Source organism: Myotis davidii, unplaced genomic scaffold (genome assembly GCF_000327345.1).
Source record: "Myotis davidii unplaced genomic scaffold, ASM32734v1 scaffold147, whole genome shotgun sequence".
Taxonomy (NCBI): domain Eukaryota; kingdom Metazoa; phylum Chordata; class Mammalia; order Chiroptera; family Vespertilionidae; genus Myotis; species Myotis davidii.
The window spans coordinates 5,834,696-5,859,497 of NW_006383010.1; positions in this window are offsets into that span (position 1 = coordinate 5,834,696).

Consider the following 24,802-nt stretch of genomic DNA (forward strand, 5'->3'; position numbering starts at 1 on the left):
TTTCGGGGACACCCTGTATTTTGTTAAAAATAAGACTCATTCTAGTCTTCTTTACCTTGCTGTTACTCATTTTTCTTTTTTTTATAATTTAACTAGAGGCCCAGTGTATGAATTCGTGCACTAGTGGGGTCCCTCGGCCTGGCCTGCGGGATCAGGCCAAAACCAGCTCTCTGACATCCCCTGAGGGGTCCCAGATTGCGAGAGGGCACAGGCCAGACCGAGGGACCCCACTGGTGCATGATCACCAGGGAGGGATGCGGGAGGTTGGCCAGCCAGGGAAGGATGGTAGGGGGGTTCCAGGACATGTCTGGCCTGTCTTGCTCAGTCCCAATTGGCCGGACCCCAGCAGCAAGCTAATCTACTGGTTGGAGTGTCTGCCCCCTCATGGTTAGTACACATCATAGCGACTGGTCGACAGGTTGACTGTCTGCCCCTAATGGTCAGTGCACATTACAGTGAGCAGTTGAGTGGCCTTAGCATATCATTAGCATATTATGCTTTGATTGGTTGAACAGCCAACCAGTCAACTGGACACTTAGCAATTAGGCTTTTATTATATAGGATATTTACATTTTTATTGTAAAATAAAATGCAGATATATATCTCTTCCAAATTAATGTATGTATTCTTTAATGAATTGCCTAATGAATTCTAAGGTGAACACATCTGTAACCATCATTATGTCAACAAATAGAACTTAGCCAGCACCCTTAAGCCCTCTTTATATGCGTCGTCCCAATCATATAATCCCTTGCCTTCTGCCACATGTAACTATTATCCTGAATGTTATAGTAATCACTTCCTTGTAGGTATGTGTGTGTGTTTAGTTTTAACATTCAAATGTGCATCCCTAGACACTAGAGTTTAGTCTTGAGCATTAGTTAAAAATTGATAATGTTTTAAGAATTTTTAAAATCTATGTTTCCTCCTTTGATCACTTTCTTTTTCTAATGTTTTGGTTAAAGATCTGTCAAGTGTCCCACAGTGTGAATTTTGCTGATTGCACACTCACAATTTACTATGTTCTTTTGTCTTCTTGTATTTTATGCAAATTGGCAGCTTGTTCTAGAGGTGATATCAGACTCAAGTTCAATCTCTTTGGCAAGACTAGATGTATTTGGGAAGACTATCAAAGACACATAATGTGTGATTGTTTCTCTTTTTATGATGTTAGCAATTGATGTTTGGTGTGCAAATCTATTATATGATATACTCTTTAATATCATCACCTTCATACTCTGGACCTTTAGTATAAGATCCAGATTAAGAAAACTGCAGGTAAACTGGAGATAAGCTTTCCAAATGGTACTGTAATTTTTAAAATTTCTAAGAGTTTTTTAGTTGTTTTTATATTTGGTTTAAACTGGGTTGCCAAGGCCATATCAAGCTTGGAACAAATGCAGAGCCATAATTACAGGAAAAAGCAATTTCTCTGTCTCTATCCCCACCTGCAGTTGTAGTAGTACTTCTCCTTCCTACAAAGGCCTCCTCCTCCCACCAGGTCTCTAGAAGTCCCCAGGTGGTGTCTCCTGTATGCTCTAGGAAACAGCGTTCTCAGCTACCATGAGCATCGTTCTGTCTCTTCTCTTGTCGCCCATCCTGGCTCTTACTCCCTTTGGTGATGCCTTCTTTAAAGCTTCCGGACTCTATGAAACCCATGTAGGTGGCTCCTCATGGCTGTTGCCACTGCATTGATGTGGGTGACATGTCCCACTGATGCCCAGGGGCAGAGCCTGCTAATTGTTCCCCAAATATCTGTTTTTTTCTTCCCTCTGGATTTACAGCTATATTATATTTCCAACTTGTTCTTGCAACTGGATTGTTTCCAAACAATGCTAGATATTTGGAAATGATACGTGCCATATCTGGGAAGGTTGCTTTGCCGCCTCCACAGTCTCCCTGGCTAGATGGAAATGTATATTTTTTTTCTGCAAAGAGCAGGAGTGCAAATATCTTAGCTTTTGAAGGTCATAGGGTCTCTCCTGCAACTACAGATACTCCTCAACTTACGGTGGAATTATGTTCCAAAAAACACACTAAGTTGAAAATATTTTCAGTTGAAAATGCATTTATACAACTAATCTACCAAATACCATAGCTTAGCCTTAAACCTGCTAGGAACACCTACATTAGCCCACAGTTGGATAAAATCATCTAACACAAAGCCTATTTTATAATAAAGTGTTGAATATCTCATATACTTTACTACATATACTTTACTACCACTTTCGTGCCACCGTAAAGTAAAAAAATTATAAGTCAAATCATTGTAAATCAGAACTGTCTGTGCTCAACTCAGCTGTTGATGCACAAGAGCAGCCATAGACAGCAGGTAAGTGCGTCAGTGTGGCTGCATGTGACTTCATTTTCAATGAGACACAGGGGCTGTAGTTTTCTGGCATTTGCCCCAGTGGATGGTAGAGTCACAAGATGAAAAGAGCTTGAATACTGAGTATGGAGGAAGGCAGGCTACCTACCAGCCACCTTCGACTGTCAGATGAGGGAGAAATAAACTTTTATTGTATTTGGTTCATGTATTAGTTAACTAGGGCTGCCATAACAAAGTACTACAAACGGGATGGTTTAAAATATTGGAAGTTTATTGTCTTACAATTCTGGACGTCAGCTGTCCCAAATCAAGGTGTTGGCAGGGCTATGCTTCCTCTGAAACCTGTAGGGAGGAGTCCTTCCCTACATCCCTCCAATCTCTGCCCCTAATGTTGCATGGTGTTCTCCCTCCTTGTGTATCTCAATGTCTCATCTTTCTTAAAGGAACAATAGTCACACTAGATTAAGGGCCTGTCCTATTCCAGTATGATCTCGTCTTCATTTACATCTTAATGACATTGCAAAAAACCTGTTTCCAAATAAGATCACATTTATAGGTACCAAGGGTTAAGACTTCAATATAACATTTTGTGGGGGACACAGTTCAATTTACAAAAAGCTATTATACATTTTCCGAGGATTTATTTATTACTGAGGCCCATTGGACTATGACCATATCAATGGCATGCTGTAGTTAATTGCTTCTGGAAAAATTTATTCTTCACACCTTTGTACCTCACCCAGTGTGTCTCAGAATCCTGTGTGTTTGTGATTGTGCATGTGCAACACCTTATTCACCTGGAAGAAGAGCCACCATCTTTCTAGAATCCACGCCCCTGTCCATGGAGGACTGGAAGGAAGCCAGAGGCGGGGGTGGGGAGGTAAGAAGGGACAGCTATCTCAGCAGTGGGCAGGCTTTGTGCCTGAGCATTGTTCCACCTGCTGCTCACGGGGACTGCTCTGCTCTGTTTCTGCTCAATTCCCCGGGTATGAACTCTTTCCAGGAGGCTCATTAGTCAAATGCGCTCTTGGCAGAACCACTTCCTTTTCTCCCGACCCTGCAGCTACCACCCCCACAGACATGACCAGACATGTTTAATCATAACCTGCACGCTGCAGACACCCCTGCTTCATGTACTTTCCTGAGAGCTAAAGATAAATAATTAGAACTCCACCTCCATCTCCCACCAGAGGACTGTGTTTAGATGAAGCTGAACAGAAGGAACTGGTTGACAGGAGTGTGTCAGGAAACCGACTTAGACTATTTCTTTCAAGCAAAAGTTCGAAACAAAGGTACAAACCAAGGTGCATCAAAAGGTAAAAACGCCATCTAGAGTCCATGTTGATAGCTACTAATTGGTAAAGTTTTTTAGTTTTTAGAACATTAATTTGCTATTCTGTGGACAGCCTAAGAAAAAATAAAATGTGGGAATCGGTGAATTTTGAGAAAGCAATGTTTGTGTGTGTGTGTCTGTACTTGTGTCTGTGTTCAATCATTAATGTTTCTCCAGTTTATGCCAGTGATTAGCACAGAAGCATGTTCCCTAGTCCTCATACACCTAACAGGCCCGTTCTCCGACCTCAGCCATGTGTCTGCAGGTCGGTTCGCTGATCTCTAATCAGTCAGCTGAGATATTCACTGTAACTTCGGTCTCCAGCTCTGTCTGGAAGGACTCCAGCCTGGGAGAATCTAAACACATCACTCAGAGGCCTGTGATGTTGGAAAGAAAGGAGGTTTTGGGTGATTTTTGTTTTTGTTTGGACTTGGGTCAGTGCCTCCCATTTACAGCTGGAATGTGCACTGGACGGTTTCAGATGTGTTTTGGAAGATTGATGTGGGCCCCCTGAGAGTCAGCTACACTGGGGCCTCAGGAGACGCTAGGAGCAGGTTATCACGTTAAAGAACACATCTCGCTTTATCATTAAATATTGATACTGAACAGTGAGGCCATGGGAATTCTCTTCCGCTGGCAACCTTGGCCCTTCCAGACAATGTGTATAGTACGAACGCGTGCCAGGGTGAGCTCCTCTCCATGGCTTCTCCATCCGTCATTGACACCTAATAAAAAGAGTTCATCCAGGGGATTTCAAGTCAAAATCCAAGAACTAAACTTGTTCCTGTCTAGGACATGAATAATATCATTTGTGAATGGAAAGAAAATGCTTGCCATGTACAGAGACATAGGAATAAATGCTAGCAGGGAGATTAAATTTTTTTTTTTTTTTTTTGCCAGCAGTGTGCTACTGATCACATGAGCCACCATGTGAGAATTACCTTCACACCACTTTTATAGGATGAAAAGATGTCTTACAGAAGTACGAATCGCTCTTGCTTTATTTTATGGGTTCTACTTGTGGTGACTCCACCTGTCCCAGACCATCACGGCAACCCCCTTAGTTTTTGATCCTCCGGTAAAACTTTCCACCTTCTTTAAAGAAAATGCAGAATCTAAAACAGAATTGGACATACTCATTATAGAACAACAACAATAAAATAAAACATAAGCTAATTATCAACATTTAGAAATCGGGAGATTGCTCAGAAGAATGTGAATTTCTTGCATCTCTTAGAAAACAACTGCCTGTGGCAGCATTGGGCCTGCATTTCTGCCTGGTAGCAACACGCTGGATGGAGCTGGGTAGATGAGTCACGTTTAGAAGGGACACAAGCTCTTATTAATGCAGGCCAGCTTTACTCAAAGACTTGACCTTCCTTGTCCTTGTAGGCATTAGAATTTATACTGCCTGACTTACAGGAAAGCAAGTTTCATCAGTTTTTATTTTCTTCTTTATGATTCTAAGTTTGCTTTTTGTGTTTTTAATGGGAAATGAGCCACAGCCAGGGAGAGGAAGCTGCCCGTGAAAACATGTAGATAAATGGGCTTCTCCAGAGCCACAACCTACGTACATTTGACAATAACTGGGTTCAGTGTTCCCATGTCTGAAAGACCGAGAGAACAGCCAGAACTCGGTTGGCGGTATGTATTTAGTTTTGTAGATACATTTTGAGGGAAGATGTTGCCCAGAGAAGGCCAGCACTGTGGGTATTCCCTGCCTGGAGCAGTTTATGGAGCGGGAACTATGGCTTCAAAAGATTCTCTCCCCGCGCTATGGTAGGACATATGGTCACCTGGCTAGAGAAGAAAGTTTCTGGGTCTTATGATATATTACACAAGACAAGAGAGAAGGAATGCTTTTCAGTTTAGTTAAACCTTGTCCTCCCTCCTCCTCCTTCTTCCTGGAGGACATGGTAACCTCAGAGGAGCTCTTGCTTCTCCTCCCAAGACCATGCCTATCCTTATATTCCTGCTTCTTATGGAGAAATTAGAATTTTTATTTTGAAAATATAATCAGAAAACATATGCAAACCTTGATGAATTAAATAAAACTGCTTTTTGTTTTGTTTTTAATACTGGATAAGGCAAATATTTTTCTACAGATGCCCGTGTTTCTGATTCTTTAATGCTCTAGTTTCCTATGACTGACATTCTTTTGCAATTCATTTTATGTTTTATTTCTTTTCTCCAGGAACACCTTTCTCTTCCTTCCTTCCTTCCTTCCTTCCTTCCTTCCTTCCTTCCTTTCTTTCTTTCCCCCTTTATTCTAGAATCTGTGGTAAATTTCCAGTTCTCTACTTTAATTCTTATTCCCTTTTGTCAGCCTGGCCTCTTATTTTGTCTATTGTTGCTTCATGGCCTCCCTCTTGGTACCCTCCTTCATGATTGTACATAGTCTGTTTGTTTCTCTCTTCTGTTCAGTTTGTTTTATTCTCTTACCCTATATTTATTTCTCCTCCTGATTAAAAACAAGCACCCCCCAAAAAAGACAAATAGGATTCTTACTTATGTTACTTGTAGCTATCTCCTTAGTTTCTTGACACTAACTCCACATTGCAATCGGTGTTTTATACTCTAAGTTGCCAAAATCCTATTATAACATAGTTTCCCCTAAAAAATTTGAAGATTTATTTATTTATTTATTTTAAAGGAATAAGTGCTATTTCCATTTGGTTCCTGCTGTGTGACAACCCTGGACCGGAAGTCATTATGCAGGTTCTGACCTGAGTTTGTCCCTTTGCTAGCTATACTGCTGTCAGGAAGCTGCAGTATCTGTGGGTCTCAGCTTCCTCATTTGTGATGGCTACAGAGGAAGAGCTTCCTTGCTGCTCTAAGTGTGGTCCTCAGACCAGCCACCTCGGAGTCATCCGAGAGCTTGTTAGGAATAAACAACCTCAGAACTTCCCTGACACTTTCCGACTTGAAATCTGCCGCTTCACAAGATCCCCAGATGACTGACTGATCTGTGCTGATCGAAGTCTGAGAAGCACAAACTTTACTAGATGATCTCCAAGGGTGTTTTTTTTTTTCCAGCTTTAAGATTGCTGAAAATACGTGAAACATTTTAGCAAGTGAAAGTCAGTGAAAAGCCGAAACCGGTTTGGCTCACTGGATAGAGCGTCGGCCTGCGGACTGAAGGGTCCCAGGTTCGATTCCGGTTAAGGGCATGTACCTGGGTTGCAGGCACATCCCCAGTGGGGAGTGTGCAGGAGGCAGCTGATCGATGTTTCTCTCTCATCGATGTTTCTAACTCTCTATCTCTCTCCCTTCCTCTCTGTAAAAAATCAATAAAAATATATTTAAAAAAAAAAAAAAGAAAGTCAGTGAAAAAATGAAGTGAAAACTGCCTTGCTCACAGGGCACAGTAAAGTGACCCAAGAATCTTTGATTAAAAAAAACCCAATGTCCTGGGCTCCTCCCTCAGACCAGCTCCAGGGATGGGGGATGGTATTTTTCCCATGTCCCAGGTGATTTACGTGAGCAGACTGAGAATCACTCAGATACATATATTATTTGAACTTTTACTTCTTCTGATGCCGCCTGCACTGGCTTCTTTTTGAATGTGAGGAACTCCAAACTGTTATCTACTTCAACCCACCAAAAGATATTCTGGGGAGGGTAACATATTCTGGGGTAAGGGGGTAATTATTGAAAGTGACACTATGCATTTTTATAGCATCGTGAGAGCAAAAGCAAGGCTCACTAACCTTTCCCCCTCAATCCTCACACAAACGCCTGCTGACAATGGGAGGGTTTGTAGTAAGAAGGCAGCAACCCCTGGTGAGTGATAGATATGACATTGTCCCCGAGAGCCGTGGGGAGTGGGGGTGGATATTTCAGTAGAATGGTTTTATTTCATCAGAGCTTGGTGCTGGTGTTGACTGGGTGAGCACAATTAGCCACATGCTATGATTGGGTTACCCAACCACTGAGTTCCAATTTCCTTTTGATTATTTTATGTTGTTGAATTGCTGTTTATTTAAAACAAATTGAAACCAACAGATTTATTTTTTTCTAAAACTTCCAATACAGTATTTTTAGTATGAGAACTGGGGAAGCTATAGTCATAAAGCAGTTTGTCACAAGTGGACGGTGTGATAGTGCCATTATGGAAAAGTTCTTTTTTTTATTATATATTTTATTGATTTTTTTTTACAGAGAGGAGGGGAGAGAGATAGAGTCAGAAACATCGATGAGAGAGAGACATTGATCAGCTGCCTCCTGCACACTCCCCACTGGGTATGTGCCCGCAACCGAGGTACATGCCCTTGACTGGAATCGAACCTGGGACCCTTGAGTCCGCAGGCCGACGCTCTATCCACTGAGCCAAACTGGTTAGGGCTGGAAAAATTCTTTTATGTTATCGTTTTCCAAGTCAGACCTAGGGCAACTGTCTTTAAAGATGAACTTAACTCTTTTTTTTTTTAAATATCTTTTATTGATTTTTTACAGAGAGGAAGAGAGATAGAGAGCTAGAAACATCGATGAGAGAGAGACATCGATCAGCTGCCTCCTGCACATCCCCCACCGGGGATGTGCCCGCAACCCAGGTACATGCCCTTGACCGGAATCGAACCTGGGACCTTTCAGTCCGCAAGCCGACGCTCTATCCACTGAGCCAAACTGGTTTCGGCGACTTAACTCTTTTTTAAGATATAATTTTTTCTCCAGTTCTCAAAGAGACACACCAGCAAATGATTATATTTTTAGAGTGATCAAATTACTTGATCAAAATAAAGAAAACATGTATTTTCCTTGAGCATTGTTTTTGTTGTTGTTGTTGTTTGTTTTGCTTAGCACAGCACCTTCTTTTTTCAGTTTTTAGGCCTTGAGTTATCTCTGCATTCAGTTTAGCTGAGGAGCCAACATTCTGTCGTTGTGGGGGATTTCCGAGGTGTCACATTGAAGAAGAGAAATATTTAGAGTACGATGTCATTTGGTTTGGTCCTTGAGTGTTACTCCAAGAAGTTCTGTGAGCAGAGGAACACGAATCTGGTTGGACAGCTGTCTTTCCCATTGTGTAGCAGATCCCCGGGTGGGTCTTTAGTCAGGGTTGGGCCATCCTTTCATCAGGTCTGCAGAGAGTCTCTGGTAGTGATGTGATTCTTACTTCACACATCGCTCCGAATCCCGTGAAGACTCAACAGATATTTCCTCACATACTTACTCAAGCCCTGGTAAAACTTGTGCAGTTGGAAACTTTCCCTTCCATTGCATTCTCTCTCTTATTGAAACGCCTCTCCCCATTGTTGGCACTACTTCGTACTCTTCTGTAACCATTTGGTCCTACTCCCAGCTGCTACCTACCTAGGGACTCTTTGTAACAACTTCTTCAAACCACTCTATTACTATTCACTTTTTTTCTGGATAAAGAAATCACTAAACTGACATACTTTCCTTGTTAACATGATGTCTTCCTTTGACATTGTGTGATATATCTTCTCAGCTTTCTTAATTCCTTTGTAAAGGGGAGAACATTGAAAAGCTTTCCATCAAAAACTTGACCGAGCCATTCTAGGATGGCTATTTTATTTGATTTTGGAGCAAAAATTCCAAAATATTTCCTGAATCTCACCCCTCACTTTTAAAGAAAACAAGTCTACATTTCAAAGCTAAATAAAAGTGTCAAGTTTTCCCATTTTTTGAACTTTCTAAGTAGAAAATATCTTTCCCAGGGTTCCATTCAGATAGGAGGAAGGGGTGGTGGTATTGGGGGATCTGAGTGGTGGGTGGTGCTGAAATATGGGTTAAGCTTGAAAGTCAAGCAAATTAGATTTTTTCCTTAATTTAATCCTTAAAGTATTTTTGTCTTAGAAAACGTGATGTTAAATGGAAGTATATTTTGTGGTGTTAAAATTTATCTACATAAAAAAAGATAACCCCATCTTCTATATCTCCATCCCCATCCCCATCCCCATTCCCATCCTCATCCCCATCTCTATTTCTATCTCTATCTTCATCTCTTATCTCTGTCTCTATCTCTATCTCTATATATGTATAGATATTTAGCTATAGATATAGCTATCAATTGAACAATAATCCTGACTTTGCAAACCCAACCTTTATGGGTCTGGAATCTTTTTTTATTCTGAGTTATTGACACTTTCTAAATTCATATTCATGGCTTTTGAATCAATCAATATGCCAATAGAAAATATAATTAGCTTGAACTAGTGTCTGGACCTGCAAGCTCCATAGCATTTAATGTAAGTTACTTCTAATGCTTTTTATCCTGAGGCTGCTGCTAAACTGGTGTAGCTCAATTAGAGCAGTGATTGTCAACCTTCTGGCCCTTTAAATACAGTTCCTCATGTGGTGACCAACCATAAAATTATTTTTGTTGCTACTGCATAACTGTAATGTTGCTACTGTTATGAATCGTAATGTAAATATCTGATATACAGGATGGTCTTAGGCGACCCCTGTGAAAGGGTTGTTCAACCGCCAAAGGCGTCACGACCCACAGGTTGAGAACCGCTGAGTTAGAGCATACTCCAGTCTTATGAAAATTCTCATACTCTTGTTAACACTGTTGAAAATTTAAAGAACAACAAAAGCAGGTTTGGTGCTGGTTAGAATGTGATTTCTCCTGAGACTATTTGGAATGTGCTATGGGTTAATGAAAATTTCACTCACTATTTTCCTTCATAAGTTTTCCCAGGAGCTGGTGGGATTTTTGCACCATTTCCAGATTGCAGAGGGATGAATAAAATAATAGACCCAAAGCTTGAAACTGGAAGGCTTATTTTATTGTTTAGTCGTCAGATTCAAATATTTGAGTCACCTGAACTGTTAGCACAAGAGCTGATGGAGAGGAAGTTATTGTGACTCACACAGTCTCTGAGCCAGAGAGTTCTGCTCAAATAAGAAGTCTAATGGGTGTGTTAGGATGAGCCATATCATGTTTGGGAGCCTCTTTTACTTGGAGTAGAAAAGGTAACTAACCTACCTGGCACTACCTAGTGCTATCAGAAGGTCTGAAAACATCAGCAACAGGCTCTCCTGCATATTTATCCCATGGGGCCTAAGTCTTTAAAGCCCTTCTTTGTAATTAGAATCTTTGGTAATGAGCCAATAGTAGGTGTCTGAGAAGACAAAACTCTTTTAGTTCTTGGACTAATAGATTGGATTATTTTGGTCTTAGAAAGTGCTCTGAAGAGAGGGGGTATAAGAGAGATATATTTTGCTTCTGGAGTGAGAGAGAGAGTTCAGAATTTGGGATGCTATAAAAAAAAGTCAGACCTTAGGTGGTGCAGGGAGGAGGATTGGGCAGCCCAGGAGTCCCCCCAGGAGCCAGTTTGCAGAGTGGGTGATTCTCAGTCAATTATCTTTCTAACACACCATAAAAGCATCACACTTTCTTATCTATAACAGAGATTTTCTTATAACACTCCCTATAGAAGTGGGTCTGCGCTGAGGCATAATGGGGTGTGTATCAGATTTGGGGAAGAGTATACTTTAGAAAATTATTAGGGTCTGTCCTATTTTCGTTGTTAATCCTCACCTGAGGATATTTTTTCCATTGAATTTTAGGGAGAGTGGAAGGGAAGGGGGAGGAGAGAGAGAGAGAGTGAAACATGGATGTGAGAGAGACACATCGATTGGTTGCCTCCTGCACATCCTGTGTCCAGACTAGGAAATGAACCTGCAACTCAAGTATGAGCCCTAGACTGGGAATTGAACCCACAACCCTTCTATGCACTGGCTGTAACCACTGAGTCACCAGCCACAGCAAGGGTCCTATTTTAATAAAATAGATAATATGCATGTATTTTTGGCCATCACTCACATAAAGTAGTAACTTTTCCAGGATGGTTAAAATTTGATTTCTTATGGTTTTTTCAACATGAGAAATGGGTAGATTCTGAATCAGGGAGGTTTTTGTTGTGTTGTTTGTACTTACAGTAAGTCTGCTTGCAGACCCAGTTTGTCCTGTTGTAGGTGACGAATCCATTCAGTGGCTCTGGGTAGAGTCCTTAGAAAGGATAGTGGTGCCATAACTTACACCTTTCCTAAGCTTGGGCAGCAAACTTGGCCTTTGATACATACAAGATGAGGGAAAATGCAGAACAAAGGAGGCATGTGGAGGTGAGGATACTGGGGAAGGAATTTGTGCAGAAGAGAAGGGAGCTTATAAAATGAGGACAGAATCGGAGGAGGCTGGCAGGAGGTGAATTGGGTCGGAACTTGGTGTTTCATATGTAGGCTAGAAGATATGCATGAAGTCTCACAATGCCCTCACTCCTCATACGCCAGTTATCAACGGGTATTTACTGAGCACCTACTATGTGCCAGGCACTGTTCTGGTTGTTGGAGATACAGCCGATAATGAGCTGACAGAATTCCCGCCTTCAAAGAGCTAACATTCTAGTAGAAGAGTTCTCTCGCTCTTGTTAAGTTTAAAACACCGATTTATGGCAAAAATGTTTAAATGGGAGACACTTCGTATAAAATATATGCTTTGTTTTGGCCAAACATTGTTGAGAACAGATTAGGACAGTGGGGGGAAAACACATGGAGTAACATTCTCTCCATTTCCACCTTTCTGTCAGGTCATAGATATAAATTACAATTCTGGCCCTCGTTCACCCTCACAGAGCTCTCTGGCATCCTTTCCCGTTCTCTGAACATGAGAGGAATGAGGAGGTTACTTGGGAGGTCACTGGTCTGAGGAGTTGTCCTGCTACAGTTACTGAAGAATCTTGAATTTCATCTGGAGAGACTGCGAGGCAGCCGGGGCAAACACACGATGAGGAGTCAATTGGTGAGCAGACCCCGGAGATGAGAAGCATATGGAAAGCTAACTTCATGACTTGCTTCTTTAAAAAGCTGAGGCTGTGGATGGATTTTAAATCCTGCAAATAGAAGGCTTGTGTCAGCGGCTGTTTTCAGGAAAACCAAAGGAACTCAGCATTCCCCTGTGTTTAAAGAGACCATGTGGCCTCAAGCAGTGGAGTGAGGAATTCGTTTTGTCTTCTTTCTCAGACACCCATTCTGGAGCTCATCAGACTTTCTGGCCCTGCGTCTGGTCTTTGGTGTGCTGCAGGCGTGATCAGTGGGTCACTGTGGACGCTCTCTGGCTCGGGAGAATGTCTGAGGAAAATTGGAGCAAGGACCTGTGTGAGATTGGTGGGTGGGTGGGGACTAGTCCCTCTCAGTTGATAGTGTGAGAAGCCCTGGTCCAGGGTCCTTACTACTCAAAATGTGGTCCTGGGGACTTGTTAGACATCTGGACTCTCAGATTCCACCCCAGAATCTGGAGGTTACATTTGCAGCACTGGCCTAGGCAATGCACTTTTCTGTCTCATCTTTCTATACTTATCACTCCCCGCAATCCCCTATGCCAGGGGCTACCCTCAGGAGTGGCATTAGATGGGTTCTCAGTGAGGAAATAAAGCACTCAGTTCTCTATTAAACTAGGACTCCAAACCCAGGAGAGTGTACGTCACAGAAAACAAAGGGACAATCTCACTTCAGACACATCTAGAGCCTGCTGGTTAAACCTCAGGAAACCCATACAAAGCCCCCAGACATTTTAGGGTGTGAATTTTGAATCTGTACTTCATGACAAGTGTTTGGCTGCCATGACCTTCAATTTACCAAAATATGAAAACTTCATTATGGCATTCTATCCATATAACGAGGGAAATGCTGATGTTCGTCTCAACCCAAGGCCCCTAAAGCAATACTATCCCCGACCACACTTTCCCATATAGCAATTTACACAAAAAATAAACCAAGATATTGGTTCCTTGGAAGTTAATATAAATGAAGTTTCCCCTCCTGTAAAACAGAAATTATGCAGAGTCCCTTTGATGAGCACGGATCTCTGGAGCAGATGGCAAAAACTCTTCAATTAAGTTTTATCTAGCTAAATGGTCCTGCCCTTTTAGTTGTTGTGGGTGAAAGGTAAAGCCAACGTTGCAACTTCATGCTATAATTGTGAATCTGTGTTTTGAGGGAGGGAGGGGGAGTTCAGGGGAAAGAAAAAGGGAGCGAGCAAGAACAAATGGAAAAGCAAGAAACGAGAGACAAAGAAAATGAAAGAGAGGAATGAAGCACCCTCATGCGCCCCAACCACATCCTTTCTTTGGCAGTAACAGAAGCACAGATGAGTGATTTCTCACAGAAAAGGAGCTTATTAGATGTGCAATGTTGAGGCAGCTTTCCCAGGTTGGCTTTTAATTATTCCATCGCAATATTAACATATTACCTTCACCCAGTAGGAGACATAGATTGAAATGTTCTACATCACTGGCTCCTTTTTCCTCTCTCAGCCCGATGGTCTCACACTCAGGACTGGGGTAGTAATGAACTCAGGTCTCCTGTCAGGAATGACTGAGGCAGTTTTTAGAAGTAAAATTACTCGGTCTATTTTGAAATTAGAGTGTCCAGGACTCTCTCCACGCTTGGCTTATTTTTTTGAAACATAGGTTTAGCACGTTCTGTGTGCATGTGTGGACATTCTTTCATTCCTAGGTTTTTGGCTTCATTGAGAAGTTAGTTGAGAAGCCAAAATGCCAGAGAGACTGACAGTTTTATAGTAGGAGTTAGTTTATCTTGTGGTTGAGGGCTGGAAGAGAAAAAAAATGTAGAAATGTGCCCCCCCCACCCCCAAATCCGATTCAGCTGATTGCGAGACTATCTAAATCAACTTGAAAATGATGAATAAGCATTATTTAGATAGTAAAGGCAATAAAAGTCTCCTCAATTGTGTCAGCTCTTATATCTGTCTGGCTCCCAGGCTGACTGCTCTTGGGGTTCCTTTCAATCCTTCCTGAGGAGCCTGAGGAGTGAACATAATAGAAAAGGAATTTCACTTAGTTACCCTCCAAAAGCATCAACATGTTTGTGGATGGTAACTAGGTGGTAACATCAACTCATATATTTTTATTCAAATTCATACCCCGAAGACATCCTTGTTGGCATATTTCATTCTGGGGAATTGTGAGAACTGAAGTTAGTCTGATGACTTAGCAGTGACTTTTAGAAGTGTGTCCTGAATTAAAGTTTTGGTACTAAAATGACTTAAGTGTCGATATTGATGACAACTTTACTTGCTGTTGTTCATCAGAAAGATAGCATTAGCCTCTTTTCTCTTTCCTTCCTTCCTCTCAGAGATTAACAGAGAAAACCTTTTTATAAAAAATAATTAAAAATATTTTGTATTTATTGATTCTACAGAAAGAAGGAGAGAGAGAGAGAGAGAGAGAGAGAGAGAGAGAGAGAGATTTGTTGTTCCACCATTTATGCATTTCTTGGTTGATTCTATATATGCCTTGACCAGGGATCTAACCTGAAACCTTGGTGTATTGAGACAATGCTCTAACCAACAAAGCTACTCAGCTAGGGTAACTAAGGAAACCTTGTAAAAGTATTTCGTTTCGGTTAGGAAATAACATTACTAAATAAGTTTTGGTGAGTAGTGTGTAATCACTAAAAGGCCAATTTGCTCGGGAAGCAGGAATTAACACCTCCACTCTAGTGAAAAATAAAATTGTCATAAGACCTTAAGTAACTAGAAATGTTGGAGTTTGGATTAAGCACTTAAGCAGAAAAGAGAGGGTGGGAGGAAAAGCAAGTCTGAGTTGGCCCGTGAACAACTCCTCACCCCTGTTTAAGGATCTTTTTCTCTTGACAGAGAAGTTAAAATACTAGCACAGTTTAATGTAATCTGCCCCCTTCGCCCCAAAGGCCAAAGAATTTTTAAAGAAAAAGAATCCATTTTACATGACTCTAGGGTTCTTGGAAATAAACCACAAGTCAGCTTTGGAAACAGAAAACTAACCCAATTGACCACTTGAGGGAGGTGGTGGGTTATCTTATTTGGGAAAAGGAGTCCAGTTCTATTTTAATAATGTGCAATTTTAAGAACTTTGAAAATCTCCTGTGACCTGTGGATAAAAAAAAGGTCACAGGAACCCAGGCAATGGCCTTTTCTCCACTTGGATTCATTTTCTAATTTTCCTATTAAAATAAAGGGAATAAAATAGATTTACTGAACACTTGTGATGGTCTGGTTGATGGATCACTTTAAAAAGAGAGAAAGAGGCAAAGTATGGTTTATTTTAACAAATCAGTTTTAGTTTTTTCTATGAAATAAATGAACAAGAAGCCCATTAAAATGGTTGTTACAATTCTTCTTTTTAATTGTTTATACTATTAAGGTGACAATACTTGACAGTTTGATACATGAACAATGTTCGCTTGCCTGACATAAACGTAAATTATAACATGAGAAAGCGATGATCCTTCAGCCCTTCACTCACTCATCCAGGTTAAATGTCAAATTTGGAGAGGAATCAAAATTACAACATTCACCTAGACTCCACCAGCTGTTTCTTTTTGTTTAACAGGGGCTGAAGAAAAGTTAGCTGACATGAAGGGTAAAATGAGTGCAGTCCAGGAAAGCCATTGTATTTCATCAGAACCAAGATGGAAAATCAAATCATTAAAGCCAGCCTGAGTGCAAACACCATTGGTTCACCGATTTCTTTTTTTCCCTAGGTATCATAAAAAATACTAGAATATGTGTTCATTCCTCTTGGATGGAATTGTAGCATTATCAATCAAAATTTCAAAGGGATTAGATGTAAAATAATTATTGATATGGAAATTTCTAATTAATATTTTATTTTTATTAATTGGATGCAGGTATGTAGTATATAGAGTCAAATAGTAGTGTAAAGTTTATAATGAAAAACAGTAAGCTCAACCACTTGTCATCCCCAACTCTTGATGCACTAAAGAAACCACTTTCAACTTGTTTAGCTATTTCTCCTGGCATGGAACTCCACGTGTTTATACTGTACTTTCTTGTATGTGTATGATTAAGCTCTAGATATTTTCTATTGCTTCCACTTATACAATAAAAGAATCCAGCCCTATCAGTGGTGCCCCACACCACTTGATACAGACTTTCTATTTCCTCATCTCCTAAATATCTAGTTAAATCATTTTTAGTTTAATCTATGTGTGATATTAACTTTCCCATCTATAATAATAAAAGTATAATATGCTAATTAGACCGGACGTCCTTCCAGATGAAGCCCAGGTCCTGGTTGTCAGAGGGAAGCCGATGCCGGCAGCCAGGGGAAGGAAGGCCTACTATTGTACGATTTTTGTGCATTGGGCCTCTAGTGGCCATATGAATGCTGTGCACAGCTGAGCTAGGCACCGTGCTCTGAAATGTCTTTTTAGCTTTTTGTTTTCCTGAATGAAAGATTGCATCGTTTTTTAGAAACTTATTTCTTATGTACTTAGTACTGATTCATTTCAATCCAGTCAAATATGAGTAATCTATCAGCTTGATTTGTTAGAATATTTATCTCCTTTCCCCCCCCCCCAAGCCCTTGGCTGCCTTCTCACCACAGGTCGTTTCCTATGCCTCCTGCTAAGCCCCAGTCCTGGGCCTCCCTGCTCTATATCAAATTGGGGGCTCTCTTTTTTCTTTCCTGTCTTTGCTCTTGTTTTCCAAATCACATGCTTTTCTTGGTTTATTCTCTCCTTTTCCTGGCATTCATTCTTCAGTTACTTCCTAAAAATAGTTGAATGGGGGAAAATTTATTTTTTTACCCTCACATTGAATTAAAGCCTGGCTGAATATGGCATTTTGGATATAAATGATTTTCCCTCAGATTTTTATTTTTATTTATTTATTTTTACTTGTTTTACATTTTTAAAAAATTTATCTTTATTGTTGGAAATATTACAGATCTCCCCTTTTTGGGTTTTTTTCCCCCCATTGATACCCTCATTGGATAGTTTTATCATGTTTACAGCAAGGAAGTGTTTGGTAAGGCCAGCTACATGTTAGACTTATAAACAAAATATTTCCTAGAATGTTAATCCTTAAGTGGATTAATTTAGAGATTGCAACAAGTTTAGGTCAGAGCTATAGCATATAGAAGCAAGAATGATACATATGCTTTTAATACAATCATAAAGTTCATGAGTAGCTGCCTATTTTTCGTCAACGATCCTTTAGGTGTGCATGTGGTGATCAGAGCCTGAGACAGGTGCCCATGCTTCAGTCACGTGGCCACACAGTTTTATGGTTTATGAGTCATGGGAGTTGCTTGTCTTACTCTGACCCCTAACGCTCTGTCCTATTGTCTTTTCACGTAATAGAAACATGGCTCGGATGACAAAGCCCAACTAATTACAAAACCTAATTTAATAGTTTGAAGCGCAAAGGGCATTTCCTAAGCAGTAAAATCTTTTTTGTCTGGAAAATTTTAAACAAATCAAATTTTATTTTATGTTTTATTATTTACGTAATAGGTATTTACAAGAACACAGTTTTCTCAAGCTTTAAACTGCTCATTGTTCCATAAATAGGACGCACATTTAGAAAGATTTTTTTACAAAGGGATATTTTAGTGATTACCTCTCGCTCAAAACATAAAATTCTTTGAGTGCTTGAGGTTACCGAATTTTGCCCTGTATTATTTTTTGAATATTCTCCCTAAGCTCGATAATAGAATTGTTTTCATCTCTAGTAGCTTCTTGCAATACTACTTTGAACTTAGCTTTTGTGTTTGGGTGAAGTTCCCCTCTGGCTTAGTGACTGAGCTGGTAGAAATGTCTCACCTCAATCCTCTATCTTCTTTTTGTTAGAAAGACTCATACTCCAAAGCCCTAACAGTTAGAAATGTGTGTGTGGACCTATAGTTCCATTCCTGAATTCCCCTGACAATTGTCTTGCTAAATATTATCACCCCACTTCATTTTGGTTACTTTCAGCAATCCAGAAATTTGTCCAATTTAGGTATCTTGGAGAATGCTTGGGTCATTAGGAGATATTTCACCTTAATACAGATTCCTACCTATTAAAGTGCTTTGTGGATTGGGCCATGGAACAAGAAGACTTAATCTTAAAAGGCTCAGAAATGTAAATTGACCAAGATGAACTCTGACCTAAAAGAGATGGGCACCGTTGTTCCAGTGGGGCTGTGATTGTGGTAGTTAATAGAAAAGATTGCCAGCCATGTTGGCCCTGGGAGTGGGGCAGGGAATGTTCCCAAGCCTAGGATGGATGTCAGTACCCTGTGAGTTGAGAATGTGCTGGGATCTGGCTTGCTTTTAGGAGAATTGAGGAAACTGAGACATTTTACTGAGCCAAAGTTCTCACTACCTTTATTTTCTTTCCTTCACTGATTCCTTTATTTTAGTGAGTTTTTGTCAACACTGAGAGGTAAGGAAAGTAATCTGCTAAAAACATAGCAGGTCATCCTGTCAGACAACAGATACTGTAAGAGCAAACTCCCTGGGGTAGGGAGGGAAAGTTAGAAGAAGTTGTAGACAGTTCCTACTATCAATGAATTTACAAACTGATAAAGATAGGAAAGGAGACAAATAACTCAAAAAGCATATAAACCATAAAAAGTCTTGTAACTTTATAGACTGAAGTATTACACTCTGACAGAAATTCTAGGATGTATAGATTTCATCAAAGCAAAATGGGGTTGAGAAAGTTTCTTCAAGAGAGAGGGAAAGAATATGATTTTTCCGGATTCCGGGAAAGCTTTGGGGGCAAGAAGAGGTTTTCTTTTGAGGTATAGGGGCACCCTTAGATGATCTGCACATCCCTACAGAGCAGAAGGGACGAGTAAGTTTATGCCCAGTGCCTGGCTATATTGTTTTTTCTTCCTTCCCCTTTGCTCCATTCCTGGTGGTCTTTTCCTCAAGAGAATTTAGACTCTCTCTGCTACTCAGGTATATGGCATAGGATTGCTTTGTCTTGCAGCTGGGCAGATGGGATTTATTATTGAAGACCTCCTGCAATCTCTTGTTTGTGCACTCTGTCCTCTCCCTCTATGGGAATCTGTGCTTGAGAATGGCATGGCCTGACTTCCCTGTAGCCTGTCTCCCCTGCAGAGTATTTTAACTCCTTCCCTTGAGCACCTGCACTATGGCAATACCTTTCCTCCTGACAACACCTTTCCTCCCTCAGAGCATGAGGTCACAGCCTTCTTTCTTGGTGTAGGTAGGTAGGTGGACAACTTTAAAATTTTACCTCTATAGGAATCATGTTTAGGACTCACAGGACCCTGGGGATGTCCTGAGCTGAGAGTGACTTTGTCCAGGAAATGAATTGAATCATTGTCTGTGTCTTTCGACCCTCAAATGACCTATGTTATATTGCAGTCTCTGCCCAGTCATTAGGTATCAGCCTGGCTGCACCCACTGAGTGTGCCTTTGTGTATTCTATAATTAAAATGCCCGATTTCAAGCCCGTGTTAATCGGGGCTGTTGTACTTCATATATGTGGGACTTCACCTGCTCCCTACAGGGAGGTGAGGTTTATAATATTGGAAGCCATATCAACAAGGGAATTCAGAAGCCCCTTCCCCCGAACACCACTCCCCCACACACTGCAGGCTGATTGATGACATTTCCTAATATAGCTGCGGTAAGATGACTTATTTTGAAAATAGAATTAAAACTTTCCCTTTTTAGGAGCAAGCACCACTTTGGCAACATTGTCAGCCCCGAGCACATGAGTTCTTGTGGTCAAAACATTAACAGGGTGCTTTGTTAACAAAATGTTCAGGTCATGATAAGGCCAACAAAGGAACTGTAAGACTTTATGAGCTGAGTCTTTTCAAAGAGCGCTCCCAGTCAAAAGTACCGAGAATAAAACTTTCTCCCGTAAACAGGGCCCGAACCAGCCAGGGTGAGGGTTTTCACGAGCGAGCAGAGGTGTCAGGGTGTCACATGGAACAAAATAAGCCACCTCGTGAAAAGTGGGAAGCGATTGATAGGCCCACAAAGTGCGCGCTCTGCAGCAGAGGATCTGAGATAGGCTCCCTAATTAGCCTCCTTGGGCAGCACAGGCAAGCCGGGAGCCTTTTAAAGAGGTCCCAGGGAATGCTCGGTGCGGGGGCAGTTTATTGATGTGCTCATAAACAAGGCACTGGCAGGGAATTGAAATAAGATCCTGTGAGCTCCAGGGCTCCTGCGCTGCAATTGCACCTTTATTAAACCTTCTCCGACTCTCAACTCTGGTTATTTCCCTAGTCTGTCACTTCAACATTGGAAACAAGAATTCTAGATTAATTTTCTGTGTTTACATGGTGCTTTGGGTTTGGGATGAGAGAGAGAGAGAGAGAGAGAGAGAGAGAGAGAGAGAGAGAGAGAGAGAGAGAGAGAGAAGAGGTAGGTTGGGGTAGCTGATGCTGGTAACCTGGGCAAGAGGCATCCTCAGTGCTCAGGGCAAGTCCCAGCTCTAACTTTATGTTAGCAGACAATCAGGAAACCTCTCTGGGATTCTGCTTTGCCATCTGTAAAATGAGGGGGTCGGAAGATATCATTTTGATTTTGAAAATCACTAATAATATTTTACATTTACTAGTGCCCGAGGGCCTATTTGGCTTTATGATAATCCCTGAGGTAGGCGTAATGGAAAACGGGATCTGTGCCCTAAAGAGGAGCATTATGAGGCTTGGAGTCCTCAAGTGATATGCATATGAACCAGAACAAGTATGTGGTGCAAACTGGGGCAGGAACCCAGCCCTTTCATTTCTAGTTCTTTCTATACCTCTCAAAATTGTAATTTTAATAGTTTAGAATTCTTCTTTGAACTAAATACTTGAAGGCAAGGAGAGCATGCTATTCATCCTTTTTGTATCTGTTGTAACTACTATGTACCTGGCTTTAATTCTCCACAGCTTACATATTGCTCAAATATTAACAAAGCACTGTTAATGTTTTGCCCACAGAACTAATGAAGCTTTTAGGCATTTAGGTGACAATGTTCTTCTTTTGAAGTTCAGGGTAGAATAATGGTATAGTTATAATTTTTTGAGCTGCTCCACTGTGCCAGGATCATGACATATATTATTATCTCATTTATTATTATTCATTTTAAAGATGAAGAACCTTGAAGCTCAATGGCTAATCACACAGCCAATATAGTAGAGACGGGATACGGACTGAGGTTGTCTGTTTCCCAGGGTGGTTAGTCATTTGTCCCCTTGACTTGCTTTCTCCCTCTTAATATCTTTTTAATCAGTGCTTTCCCCAGGTCAGATTCAGGCCCCTCCTGGATCTCCGAATGGGAGGAAAGCAGCTATGAAACGTTCTAGGCAGGAGGGTTCTGAAGGATGGATGGGTTCTAAGATGAGGATGAACATGCACTTGGTTCTCTATTATGGCTTATTATATCACTTAATTAACTAATTAATTAAATGGATTGCTGACACTATTACAGATGTCCCCCATTTTCCCTCCTTTTGCCCACCTCCACCCAGCCCTCACCCCCCTTCCCTGGCCTTCACCACAATGTTGTCTGTGCCCATGAGCTATTCAATTATTTTAAAATCCTATATAATAAAAGGCCAGAGACCATAATGGCATCACGACCATAATGACCGTTAGACTAGAACCACCACAGCCCCTCATGAGGCTTGCTCCGCCCCCCAGCAAGTGGTTAGGGGTGATCAGGTAGGCAGGCCAGCGGTTAGGGGTGATCAGGTAGGCAGACGGCCCTTGCAGGGCTGGCCCCTCCCCCAAGCAAGCGGTTAGGGGTGTTCAGGTAGGCAGGCAGAGAGGTTAGGGCAGTGGTTCTCAACCTTCTGGCCGGTTAGGGGCAATCAGGCAGGCAGGCAAAGGCAGTTAGGGGTTATCAGGCAGGCAGGGGGGCAGTTAGGGCTGATCAGGGGTCCTGGGTGCCTGCTGCCAGCCCAGGCAAAGCCAGCCCGGGCTGGGGGTCACTCATTTGACTCTATCATTTCATAAGATTTATAAAATACACCTGGTTTTACATTTGTACACAACATGAAGTATATCTAATATTAACATTAGGGTTCTTGAGATTATTTCTTTCTTCATGGCTGAAGTTTGAGGAACAATGTTCTTATTTAAAGAAGTTGTTCTAATTGTAGTTGTTGAAGGTCAAAGGGAGGAGTATACATGACATATTAGAAGGAGGTATTTTGGGGCACTTCCTGGAAATAAGTCACCTTTTCCCCCTCTATTCAAAATATTCTGCAGATAACTTAGGTTTTCTTTGGAATACTTATTTGGTAATGAAGATTTATTTCTATGTGAACAGTAAAGTCTGTAGAACTAGCGTAGATAAGCTGTTTTGGTCAGCAAAGTTCATTTTTACTTTTTTCAATCTTCTTCAGGATGCCATTCCAAATCTACTCTTGACTCTCCTTTTCGGGGACCCTTCACCTTCCAGAGCAGTGATCTGTTGAGGAGCCAGGCCTCCTCTGCATGTCCTTGCCTCAGGCTATGCTCAACACCCACCTAAAATAAATATTGTGTGTCTGCTGAGTCTGTGGAGTTTAAGGAGAGATCACTTGTTTTCTCTTGCCGATATGCGTTTCTAATTTAAAAAATTTCCCCTATTCTTCAATACTTAATTTTCCTTTCTAACATTCTTTTAGTCTCTCATTAACTGCTTCCCAGGGTAAAAAGTTGCTACTATAAGAAGTGAGACCACATTTTAAGAGAATGGCTTCAGGGTTTAGTTAACCCTCCATATAATGGCATGTGCATTTTGAAAGTCTTTCTAAGAAATATTTTACTCCTTAAGATTGACTTCCACTGTGAGATTTTCTTATGATTTCACAAAGCCTTTGAGTGCTAAAAGGTGGGAAAGGTGATTCGGTAAAGGGTTAAGAGATGGACTGTGGGGTCAGACAGACCTGAGTTCAGATTCTTTATTTCCCAATGAGTTGAATGCAGACTCATTGCTACCTTCTGTGGGTCTCAGTTGCCTTCTGTATAGTGATGCAGGACTCAGAGTTTAAGTGAAGTTGAGTGAGGTTTTAAATGAAGAAGGTGCTCAGACAGTGCTTCACGTATTGAAGGTGCTCACTAGATTCTAAATCTTACTAAAAGGCACCTTAATAACTGAAACAAGGACACCAGGAATACCAAGGTCACCTGGTGACAACTGATTTGAGTGCCTAGTGTGTGACAAAACTTACCAGCAGGCAATGCCTGTGAACACTCAGCTAACTCAATCTGGAGCTCTGATGAGAACCAATACTATTTTTCAGAGCTTTCGTGTGTGTGTGTGTGTGTGTGTGTGTGTGTGTGTGTGTGTGTAATTTTGTAGCAAGAGAAAATTGGAGAAATAACCATGGAAAATGTTCCTCTGCCAACATTTCCCACTCAAAGACCTTTGGGAAGCACATCAAATAAGCAATGAAGTTCTTTTTTTGGTGAAACATGTCCCTAATTTTGAATGTAATTTGAAAGTCATTGGAACAATGAAAAATGTCAGTGCTTGCTGTTGTGAGATTTACCAGCAAAAGAAGGGATTAGAAACCCTTGATCTTGAATTTAAGAAGCCTGAGAGGAGCTTCAGGAGACCGTCCCTACAGGGGAGCATTAGCGATAAAACCATCTCATGGATTTGATTTCAGGTCCATAAATGCACATTTGTGTATTCTTTTTAAATTTCTTTTATCAATACGATCAAGAAAGAGCGCCTCAAATCCTAAAGAAGATGGTGGTGGTACCACTTCATAATCTTTGTCAGTTTGACAGACAAAAATATCTTGTAGTTCTTTAAAAAAATAAATCCATGAACATTCTATTGCTTTGTGTATTCTAATTTCTTTTATGTTACCTAATAACATTTTTATAGGACATAGGAAAATTGTTACTTCCTTATTTCCCGGAGGGTTAGGGAAAAGGAAGTACCATGTACCTGTAGTATCAGGTTCTGAGGTTTCGTTCTTTACATGGCCAATAAATGTAAAAATGGGTTTCACTTTGCCTGTGATTCCCATCACTGATTGTTTGGGTTTTAATTTATGGTTGGGCAGGGTTGGGGTCGTTCTGATCTAGTAATAAGGTAGCATAGTGGATAGATTTGCAAAAGTTCAAGTGTAGTACTTTAACATATACTAATGCCTTGTATCTACTTGTCTCTCAAGATGTTCACCCTCTATTTTTAATATCTTGTGTTCATGTAAATCTTTTATTATTGTCATTAATAAGTTATAGGCAAGTGTATTATGTTTTTACAGATTTCACAGCATGTTCTCTTTTAAATTGCTTTTGTTAGAGAATCCTGCCTCTGAACGAGCTGGTGTGATAGCTGGTACACTATTTAGCCCCACCTGTATGTTTTGTACATATGTTTGTTTTATGTTATTTCATGTTTATTAGAC